Genomic DNA, 11,212 nt, shown 5'->3' on the forward strand with positions numbered 1-11,212 from the left:
AGCCCTTCGCCCCCTCCAGGCCTCGTACGAAGCCGTTTCCCCCACTCTGCTGCTAAGGCTTATTCCGACGCTAGGTAAAGGTAAAGGTTCCCCCGCACATGCGTGCTAGTCGTTTCCGACTCTAGGGGCCGGTGCTCATCTCCGTTTCAAAGCCGAAGAGCCAGCGCTTGTCCGAGGACGTCTCCGTGGTCATGTGGCCGGCATGACTAGACGCCAAAGGCGCACGGAACGCTGTTACCTTCCCACCAGAGTGGTCCCTATTTTTCTACTTGCATTTTTTACGTGCTTTCGAACTGCTAGGTTGGCAGAAGCTGGGACGAGTAACAGGCGCTCACTCTGCTACGCGGCACTCGGGATTCGACCCACCAAACTGCCGACCTTCGGATCGACAAGCTCAGCGTCCTAACCCACTGAGCCACCGCGTCCCGACGACGCTGCTAAGGCTTATTCTGACCCGACACCGCCTGGCAACCGGCACGTTCCCACGCTCTCCTGGCCTCAGTCCCCTTATTGCACTTCACCGCTGTTCACGAGGAATTCGCTTCACTTGCTTAAAGACCGGTGCTAGGGTTTCATCTTGAAACAACAACAACAACAACCACCACCCCTCAGCGTTTCGGGAGAATCCTGGAAAAGCCGCGGCCCTCTTTGAAAGTATTGCGGGTAGAGGATTAGGTTGGCAAACCGGGCGCTCCCGCGCATCATTTGGAATCTCCTGAAAACCAAATTACATCCTGGAAAGGAGAGGGGAAAGATGACCAAATGAAGCTGCACTGAGAGAGCAGTGCTCTTTCAATGTAGCTTTTATGTCCCGAAAGGTGCTTTTTCAAGAGGCAACTGGACTTTGTTTTTCTTTGAAGACGTTTTGCTTCTCGTCCAGAGATGAGAAGAAGCAACCTGGAATCAAAGAGAGAAGCAACCTGGAATTAAGGAGAAGCTTCCTAACAGTGAGGACAATTAACCAGCTTGCCTTCAGATGTTGTGGGCACTCCATCACTCGAGGTTTTTAAGAAGAGACTGGACAGTCACTTATCTGAAATGGTATAGGTTCTCCTGCTTGGGGGGGGGGCTGGACGAGAAGACCTCCAAGGTCCAGTCTTCAAAGCAAAACAAAGTCCACTTGCCTCATGAAAAAAGCACCTTTGGAACAACCATGACCTGGATGACTGAGAATCTTCGTAGACATTTAGCTTTATGTATTTTTAAGTTGTTAGATTTATAACCTGCTTTTCCCCCAGGAGTATCCTCCTTCAAGTTCTAGAAGATACTAGAAAGCTGCTGGCCACAAATCACTCAGTCATCTTTCATTGTGAGGCAGGGCTTCAACCTGGACTAGGCCTTTCTGGGATTAGTCCAACACTTTAACTTAATTGCACCTGAAGTTAAGAAATAGTTTGCCTTTGCCACTGTCCCCCTACCCAGGTTATTAATTTACATCCACAATTCCATGGTTCTAAAACTTCTGAATTATTCTGACAGATTTTAAGTTACATTATATTTGGCATAATAAAGTGTCAGCAGTAAACAAGTTACAAGTTATTTTATACAGAATATAGTATTATAAATTGTTAGTTCCAATTTCCAGGGTTTCAGTATACAAAAAACTCCCATATACCATTAAAAGAGAATATCTGTAGCTTAGGGTTGAAGTCTCCTGTACTGTTAATCCTCTCATACAACTTTCCTCATGCATTGCTAGCTATAGTGTACTGAGTGAGAATTATGGAAGTTGTAATCCAGCACAGCCATAGAGCAGGGCTTTTCAACCAGTGGTACGGGTACCACCTGTGGTACATTGGCACCTGGCAGGTGGTATGCGACCATCCTAGAAAAGTGGTAGCAGGGGAGGGGAATGAGCTGAACCGGTGGCAGCACTGCAGAAGTCTGAGCGAGAGACGGCTGGAGCTGCAGGGCTGTCAGGGCCCAGCGAAAGCACCAGGATCAGCACTTCTTCGTAGCTGTCAGGGTTCAGCGGAAGCGCCAGGATCAGTACCAGGCTCCAGCTGGAGCTCGACACTGATCCTGGCGCTTCTGGTAAGGCCAGAAGAAGCGCCGATCAGCTGGAATGTTGCAGCATCTCCAGGGTCTTGTGATTTACATTCAGATGCTTGGCAACTGATTCATATTTATGACAGTCACAGTGTCCCAGGGTCATGTGAAATGACCAAAACCTGCTGCAACCACCCAGCAGAGTGGGGGAATAAAAACCAAACACCCACCCCACCCCACCCCCACTGCCAATCCTCAACAGAAATGCTCACAACCAGTGCTTTTTTTGTAAAAGAAAAAGGTGTCGGAACTCACATGTCATACAACCTGCCTTGCCTACCCTACAAGGTTCCATCCAAAAAAGGTGCCAGAACTCCGTTCTGAGCATTCTATGAGAAAAAAAGCCCTGCTCACAACAATGAAAACCTCGGACAGGAGGAAGAGCGCCGCTGGGCGGCCAGGCAGGTGTCTTGCTCGGCTGTGGCTTGGGGGGCACTTTTTTTTTCAATTTTGTTTATTTGTGTATCAAACAAACATTAAGTCAATAGCAGTTTACATCACATTACAAGGAGGAAATAAGGTTGTCTCATTACATATAAGAAAGCAACCACAAAGAAAGGAAAAATCATTGCATATAACAAATAATAAGATTCAATTCATAACTCTTTTTGACATCCAATTGTACCATTGACTCCAAGACAAATAGTAATCTGTGTACCCTCGTCCCCTTAACATCATAGTAAGCCGATCTGATTCCGCACAGTTCAATATTTTCTGAATTACTATTTGGTTGGGTGGGCTAACATCCATCTTCCAATATGGGGCCCACGCCAATCTTGCAGCAGTGGTTATATGTAACAACAAGTACCACGCAGTTCTGTTTATATTTTGTGGTCTTATCCCCAATAAAAATACCTCAGGACACAATTGTATATGGTATCCCAACATCTCACTTAGCCATTTCTGCAACTTTTTTCAGTGCCCTTGTAACTTCGAACAGTCACTAAGCGAACTGTTGTAAGTCAAGGACTACCTGTACTTCATCACTTTTTTCCTTTTTTTTTTTGGTCATCACGTTTTTGACATCTTGCTAAGTGACTGGTGGTACTCGGATGTTGCCATATCCTAAAAGTGGTACAATGGATGAAAAGGTTGAAAAGCCCTGCCATAGAGAACCAAATTAGGAAAACAGCAAAATTTCATTCTTAGCCTTTAATTTACAACAGGCTAAAAATAGGTTTATCCAGTTTCCTGTTACAAACACTAGAAGCTGCACTGAACAAGAAGCAGCTGCAAAACGACTATTATATAGCAGAAACGCACCATGTTTAATGCCATCAGTGCTGTACTAGTATACGATTGGCATATTCAGGGTTGCATTCCATTTTTGGAGAGTCTGGAGATTTTAAGGAAGAAATGCATGCTGTAAACCTCTGCAGGGTATGACACCTATCCAAAATTTTAGCTCCCACCCAAAAGCTGCATATGGGTACGAGGAGGAGATGCAGTTCTATAGTATGTAAAAACCCAACATTGTTTTTCTCTTCTGTTTCTGAAACATCCTTTTATAATGCAGAAGAAAGAAGCATTTTCACTTGATAAGATGTATGTCCAATGCATTCCAACCCCCTTGGCTTTCCTTCCTTTTTTCATCAACTACAATCCTGAAATTCTGTGCCTCAATTGCTAACTAAGACAATGAATGGCTGGAGCTCTAAAATTCATAGGCCCAATGGGATGAGCCTGCCCCACTTGCTCTGGCAGCAGAGGCCTTGCACAGATTCTATCAGCCAAGGAATTTCAGGTAGTGAGGATGAGGAGAAGAGCTTTCTCTGCCTGGCCCCCATCTTCTGGAATATCTTACCACTGAAGGAGAGATCTGCCTCCGCCTTTATGGCCTTATGGAAGGGCCTTAAAACCTGGCTCTGCTGGTTGGTTTGGGGCCCCAAGGGGTCATGGCGTGCTACGTTGGAAGTGGTTTGTTGAGTGAGAGACAAAAGGCTATCCCCAAGTAGTTCATGCTGTTGATTTTTAACCTGTATTTTTTAATTTTAATGCTTTTATGCCATTCTAAACTACCCAGAGTCATTCTAGATAGTGAGACAGTCAGTATATACGAGGGCAATTTGGAAATAAACCTCCGTTTGGCTATCAATGACAGACACTCAGAGATACAGAACTTTTATTATACACATTAGAAAACTACAACATTACTTTTCGACATAAGCGCCATTCAAATTGAGGCACTTGTCATAACGCCTTACAAGGTTTGAAATTCCTTTTGCAAAAAAATCTCCTGTCTGAGAATGAAGCCACCCTGTAACAGCATCGTGAAACGCATTGTCATCGTCGAACGGTGCGATGCAAGCCACTGTTTCATTTAAAAAACTGGTTCATTTACTGGACGAGTCAACTACAACACAACCTTCTCCTTCCCCTCCTCACTGCCTACTGAACTACTGCGCATGGTGCCATAGAACGGGCGTCACTATCCCCGCCTATTTCTCACACATGCTCAAATGGAGGTTTATTTCCAAACTGCCCTTGTAAATTTAATAAATAAAATTAATCCAGAGGGAACTAGAACTAACTCACTGGCTTGTTCTACCATACTGAGCTTCCAACTCACATTCAATTGAGGGGCATAAAACTTTATAGAATTTGGACCATCAAACACACAGAGGTCCATGTGGGTGAAGTACTATATAGTATAATGAATTCAGCTAAACACAGATAAGCATCTCATTTATCCACATGAAGATAAGGGAACAGGATCTGTGACATTCTTTAGTACAGAGGTATAGCTTCGCAGCATAGTTTGCCTGGCTTCTGGTTCCTTTGCACCGTTTCCCAACCTTGTCAACTTCCTGATCTTTGCCCTTCAATACCCAATATTCTCCAGTCAGCTTGGCAATTGCTTTAGTGTTCTGGGAGTTGAAGTCCACACACCCTAAAGTTGCCAAGGTTAGGAAGCAATGCAACAGGCCAGGCAACGGGCCTTATATATTCCTTTTGGGACTTGCCTCATCTATTTTTTTTAAGTAATTAGTTTATAATATCAAAAAGAAAGCAGCACCAGCATATGAGAACATAATCATTTTGTAGCAATGTTTTTCCCCGCAATGATTTCACTGAAATAGCATATAGCATTCTTGGTAGGCAATGTTCAACCATTCTGTGAACTGGCACAGCTACCATGACAGCCATTTTATCTGCATCACCTTTTCTTGCTCTTGAAATTTCCTCCTCAGCTTGCTATTGGAACAAAAAACAACTCTTATGTTTTTGACATGCAAGCATTAACCAAACCTTTGGTTAGCATGTGATGAAAGAAAAGAACATAAGTACTTTTGTTTCTACTTGGAAACCGCTTCTGGACTTTGTGCTTGAGGTGGGAAAAAATGTTATTATGATTTTGGGTTTTACCGATCAGACTGATTTGCCGATGCAGAAATGGCTAGTGCAGGGGTAGGCACCCTCGGCTCTTTTATGACTCATGGACTTCAACTCCCAGAATTCTGACTCAGGAATTCTGGGAGTTGAAGTCCATGAGTCATAAAAGAGCCGAGGTTGCCTACCCCTGGCCTAGTGCACACTACTATAGAAATGTAAAAAGCTGAGATTTGATTTTAATGTCTGATTTTACTGCAACAGAGAGAGTCGGAAGTCAATGCCTTTTGTTTTTTTTCTCTTCCCTTTTGTTTTCCTTTTCTCTACTGTTGTCCCCTTCCACCGTATTTGCTTTTGTATTTTCACATTTTATGTAAATGAATAAAACTAATAAAAAAACCCAGACAGCACGTTGGTTGAAAAAATATTAATGTATGCATGGAAAAATGAATTTTAAAAAAAGCTTATGAAAAAAATAAAAAAATAGATACTAGCATGAAAACAGGAGTCCTACTGTCACAGTTTTTTCTTCATATGCAATAAAAAACGTGTACATTTAAGAGAGTAACAATGTGTAAATCAGTAGTGTTTGATTTGATATGGAAGAAGCTAACTTTTGCAATGATTGGAGAAATAGGAAATATTTTAAGCTAGGAATTGTAATCAATATACAAAATCAATATTAGATTTTGTTACAAACTGTTTCAGCTTCATCCAAACCCACAATAAAGGGCCAGACAAGACTCTATTGTCTCCCAGTGCTTCTATAAATCAAATCACAACTGCCATATATACTCTGCAACCAAATACAAAGCATTATTTTTCAACTGCTGTTCATGAAGTTATCCATCCCAAAACACTCTTCAATGATTGCCAAAACAGTCAGGAACCATTTGAAGATAATGTAAAGCCAGCACAAATAGCTGATTGTGGCAACATTTGGAATATGTCTTGATTGCTGCTCCTGCTCCTAATTGCTAATTTATTCTTTTGCTACTGATTCAAGATGTGCTTCCACTGGTTGTAATCTTTTGCTTCACTAGTTCCAGTTTTTACAAGCAGGTAGTTTGTTTTCATTGATGATGCTGGTGTTTATACTGCTTTCCAAGAATGGATAGACGGATAGACAGAGTATTTAGATAGATACAAAGAGGTGGAATTTTCCAGTTCTCCTGGTACATGCAACTTGTACTATTCCCCCCAAAAGATATAAAAGTGGGGTAGACTCAGAACCATTCATTTATCACATTAAAATGAATATTAGTTGTGCATACCACCTTGGCACTCAGAAGTCTCAATACAATAATTTCCTTCACTCACAAAAGATTTCACAACAGATAAAATTAAATGCTAAAAAGACAGATTCCAGTATACTTTTTTCATTGCCATAATCTTTTTCTAACAATATATTGAAAATAATATACTCTACCTAGAACATACAACTGTGAATTCATCTTTCCTACATTTAATGGTACTGTGTATAAATTTACTGTTTCAGTGAAACAAAAGTGAAACCCTCAGCCTAAATTCATCTACTTTGGGCTTCCTGCAGAAATTTCCTGACCTCTGAAGCCGCCCATGGAAGATGTCATATGTATATATTACAACTTAATCTATATGCTAGATTCTTATTCCTCCCTTTTATCCAGGAGCAAAAAGTAGTTATACACTATAGAGATCTCCTTTGATTACCATTAACTAGAGGAAATTAGTGATAGTAATTATCTTTTGAGCCAAATAACAGATTTTCAGGATGATTCTGAAACACTAGAACATTATTTTATTACTTATTAAATCTGCATCTCATCTTTAATCTAAGGGCTCAAGGCATCTTACATGCAGATCTCAATATTATCCCCATAGCAGCCTTATAAGATAGTTAGGGATAGAAGAGCAATTAGACTAAAATCATCAACTGAATTTCCACAGCAGGAGTGGATTTGAATATGATTTTACCAATCCTAATCCAACACCTTAATCATTAAACCTTACTGGCATTTGTGAAGTGATGAACAATACCTTCAACTCAGTTTCAACATATGGCTGAACCATAGTTTACATAAATTGTAGCTTATGTAGAGATTGCTAATTCAATGCCTTTTAGATCAGTTGGAACAATATATTATCCATATTTACAGAAAATGTGGTTTAGGGAACCCAAACCAGGCTTTTCAGCATAAAGGCAAACTATAGTTAAGAGTTGTTTGATTTACTTTATTTTCCATCTATCAGCACATCTTTTTCTATGACTTCCAATGGCAGAAGAGTGGCCGTGATTATGGGTTATCAGTTAAGACAGCCAACATCATAATTATGTTATAGTTACACAAGAAATTGCAGGCCTCTCCAACAATTAAGGTTCCAATTTCCTAGATGATGATGGTCTGATCATGTTACTACATCAATCTGGTTAAATTTCTTACCAGGGGGTTGATTCTACCACAACCAGTTTCACAGAGATAATCACTCAGATGAAGCAAAGAATCAGTCCAAATCTCCAGGCCCACGAGTCCAAAAATGAACTCAGGTTTCATATATAAGCAGTCCCAGGTTCAAATTTGCAGGTACAACCCTCAATCATCCTGGAAAAAGTATGGGGCCAGGCAAATCAGGAGGTCTGCATGAAGCAACAGTTAACGTCCTGCACGTATCATCTCACTCTTCTGATTTCCCACATGAAAAATCCCTCTCCCCCAACCCTAATATTTTGCTCAACAGGCCTCCCTCTCATCAGCATCATTTCCTTCCCTCATTGTTCAGCTTCTTCCACGCATTTGTATGTAGATTTTTGCCTCCACACTAAGAATGATTTCTTCCCAAATTGACTTACTTATAACAGCAACTGCATCTATATGGTGCCTTCTCTTTCTGATGGGTCTCATCTTCGTTGAGAGAAGAGTGTTTGCCTGGGGAAGATACAAATTACACACTAAATATAGGTTGGAGAAATCTATCCTATTTTAAACAGGCAAATATTGTTTGTATACTGTGGAGGTTCATCTTTTATCCCCAGGAAACCAGTGCTGCCTCTCCATATATTTAAATGCACCTAAGACATAGTTTAAACATAGTTTAATTTAATTATGTGTCACCTTAGCCACTGTGGCTTATTCAATACAACTTGGTTAGGATAAACTATATCTTAGCATAACATACAGATTCAATCTGTGATAACATTCACATAAACCCTAAACCTCTTGGGGCACGTTTAGTGTAACATCTAAGCCCCTAAGTATCTTTCTTAGCTTGATTTTGATTAGTTTACCTTAAGCATAACCCAGCGTGCCATCTCAATCCGGTGTAATAGGGCAGATTATTATTATTAATTACATTTATGCATTGTCTATCTCACTCTGAAAAGCGACTCTTTTGGTTAAGCCGCCATTAGTCCTCCAGGAAAATGAGGCTACATTCAGGAGTGGCCTCATAGAAGAGCTTCTCTTGCATTAACAGGGACACACAAAGGTGGAGGTTTAGGCATAGCTGGAAGATTCAGGGGTTTTCTTCTTGATAGGCAAGAACTAGACAAGGCTGCCAGACCTGGCTTGCATTAATCCACAGGCCTATAAAGATGTTTCTTGTATTGATCTTCTGGTGTCTGGTGTACAGATCTGGTAAAAAGGTAAAGGTAAAGGTTCCCCCGCACATGCGTGCTAGTCGTTTCCGACTCTAGGGGCCGGTGCTCATCTCCGTTTCAAAGCCGAAGAGCCAGCGCTTGTCCGAGGACGTCTCCGTGGTCATGTGGCCGGCACGACTAGCACAGAACGCTGTTACCTTCCCACCGTAGTGGTCCCTATTTTTCTACTTGCATTTTTATGTGCTTTCGAACTGCTAGGTTGGCAGAAGCTGGGACGAGTAACAGGCGCTCACTCTGCTACGCGGCACTCGGGATTCGACCTGCCAAACTGCCGACCTTCCGATCGACAAGTTCAGCGTCCTAACCCACTGAGCCACTGCGTCCCTTACAGATCTGGTACTCCTAGATAATTTGCCAGTCAGCAAAAAGGTTGCAGGGAAAACAACAAAAAAGAAAGGGACTCGCAATAAGAAATAGTTGTGGGCCAAATTACATAGGTAATCATATTTCCTAGATAAGTACCTTGAGATACCCCAAAAGAGATGAGAAGCTGTATTCAGACAAGATACAAACTGGTACAGATATATTGAAAGGTAGTATGGTTTACAAAGATAGGGAATTAAAATGAAATGTGCTGGTGTAAACTAAATTTTTCTTGTTTTCCTTTTCTCACAATGTCCATATAGCTAGTTTTAGCGAGCACTTAGTGACCATTCTAAGTTATGCCAGATCCCACCCCCCAAAAAAACTGTTTATGAGCTTGTTCTGAAGTTATGATGCCTGCCCCCTGCCCCCCCCTCCAGTAATGTGATTGCATTTTGGATACTTGGCAACCAATCTGCATTTGTGGCTGCTTGCACTAACCTCTGTGACTGACTGCTATTTACGCTTTTTTTTAGAAAGTGACATTTCCAGTTTCTGAAAAAAAGCCCCATAATGAACAATGGGTTCATTTAATGACCACAGTGTTCACTTAATGATTGCTGCAAAAAAGGTTGTTAAATTGGGTCCATTTACATGATGACCAGCTTTACGATCCCCATGACATATGACTGTAATTGCCAGGCTCAATTATGGTCATAAGTTGAGGATTATCTGTACTTACTTTTGCTTGCTGCTTTCTATACTTTTTCTGCATCTTACACGTTACTTACTCTCAAAAGGAGTAACATGATAATATAAAGATAGTTCTTGACCTATGACCACAGTTGAGATCACAATTTCTGTTGCTAAGCAAGATGGTTGTTAAGTGAGTTACATCTCATTTTATGATCTTTTTTGCCACAGTTATAAGGCAAATAATTGCAGTGTTAAGTGAATCATGCAGTTGTCAGGTGAGTATGGTTTCCCCCATTGAGTTTTCTTGTCAGAGGTTGGCTGGAAAGGCTGCAAATGGTGATCACATCACTCCGCGATGCTCTTACATATATGCCAGTTACCAAGTACCCAAATTTTGATCATATGATAATGGAGATGCTTTGTTATGTCACTTTTTTCAGTGCTGTTGTAACTTTGAACAGTCGCTAAACAAAAGGTTGTAAGTTGTGGACTATGACAGAATATACAGTTGCATATTACTGTTCGCTTTTACCCTGGTAAACATTAAATTATGCATAACGTATCATGTATAACTGATTTTCATTTGAGGAAATATTCAATTCAGATTTGTACAATTCAATACCGCCTCTGTAACCAATGTTTCATTTTACACATCCAAGGACCCTTCAAAACACAATCTGAGTGTAACCTGTTATAAACATTTATCAAATCTCAGCAAGGTTTGCTCTTCATTCTACCCCTATTATAATTTCATAATTATTAAATTGATATTAATAAAAACATTGTTGCATAAAGATTTTGGATTATCACCTGTGAGCAATACTATATTTAATATAGAGCAGTCTTCATCAATCTGTCTTCTAGGTGTTAGACTTTATTTCCCATAATCTATCAGTCAGCAGCGTTTGGAAAGCTGAAGTCCAAAACTAACTTAAATAAACCCGCTAACTGGAGCAAAATGAATTTAACTAAAAGGAGCCAGGCTTCAAAAGTTAGCCTTCCTATGGACAGATTACAAATTACATAGATAAAATGGCACCACGATGCAGTGTATAAGCCCGTCGAAAAGTCTGAATTCAGCCAAACCAATTGACAGCTATGAGGCTCCCGCTACCGTTCTGACAACCGAATAGGCGGCGTTATGATTAGCTCCGCCCATTCAATTCTTCTTATCCTCCTCCTCCGCCTCCTCCCTCC

This window comes from Vipera berus (assembly GCF_964194415.1).
Source record: "Vipera berus genome assembly, chromosome: 2".
NCBI lineage: Eukaryota > Metazoa > Chordata > Lepidosauria > Squamata > Viperidae > Vipera > Vipera berus.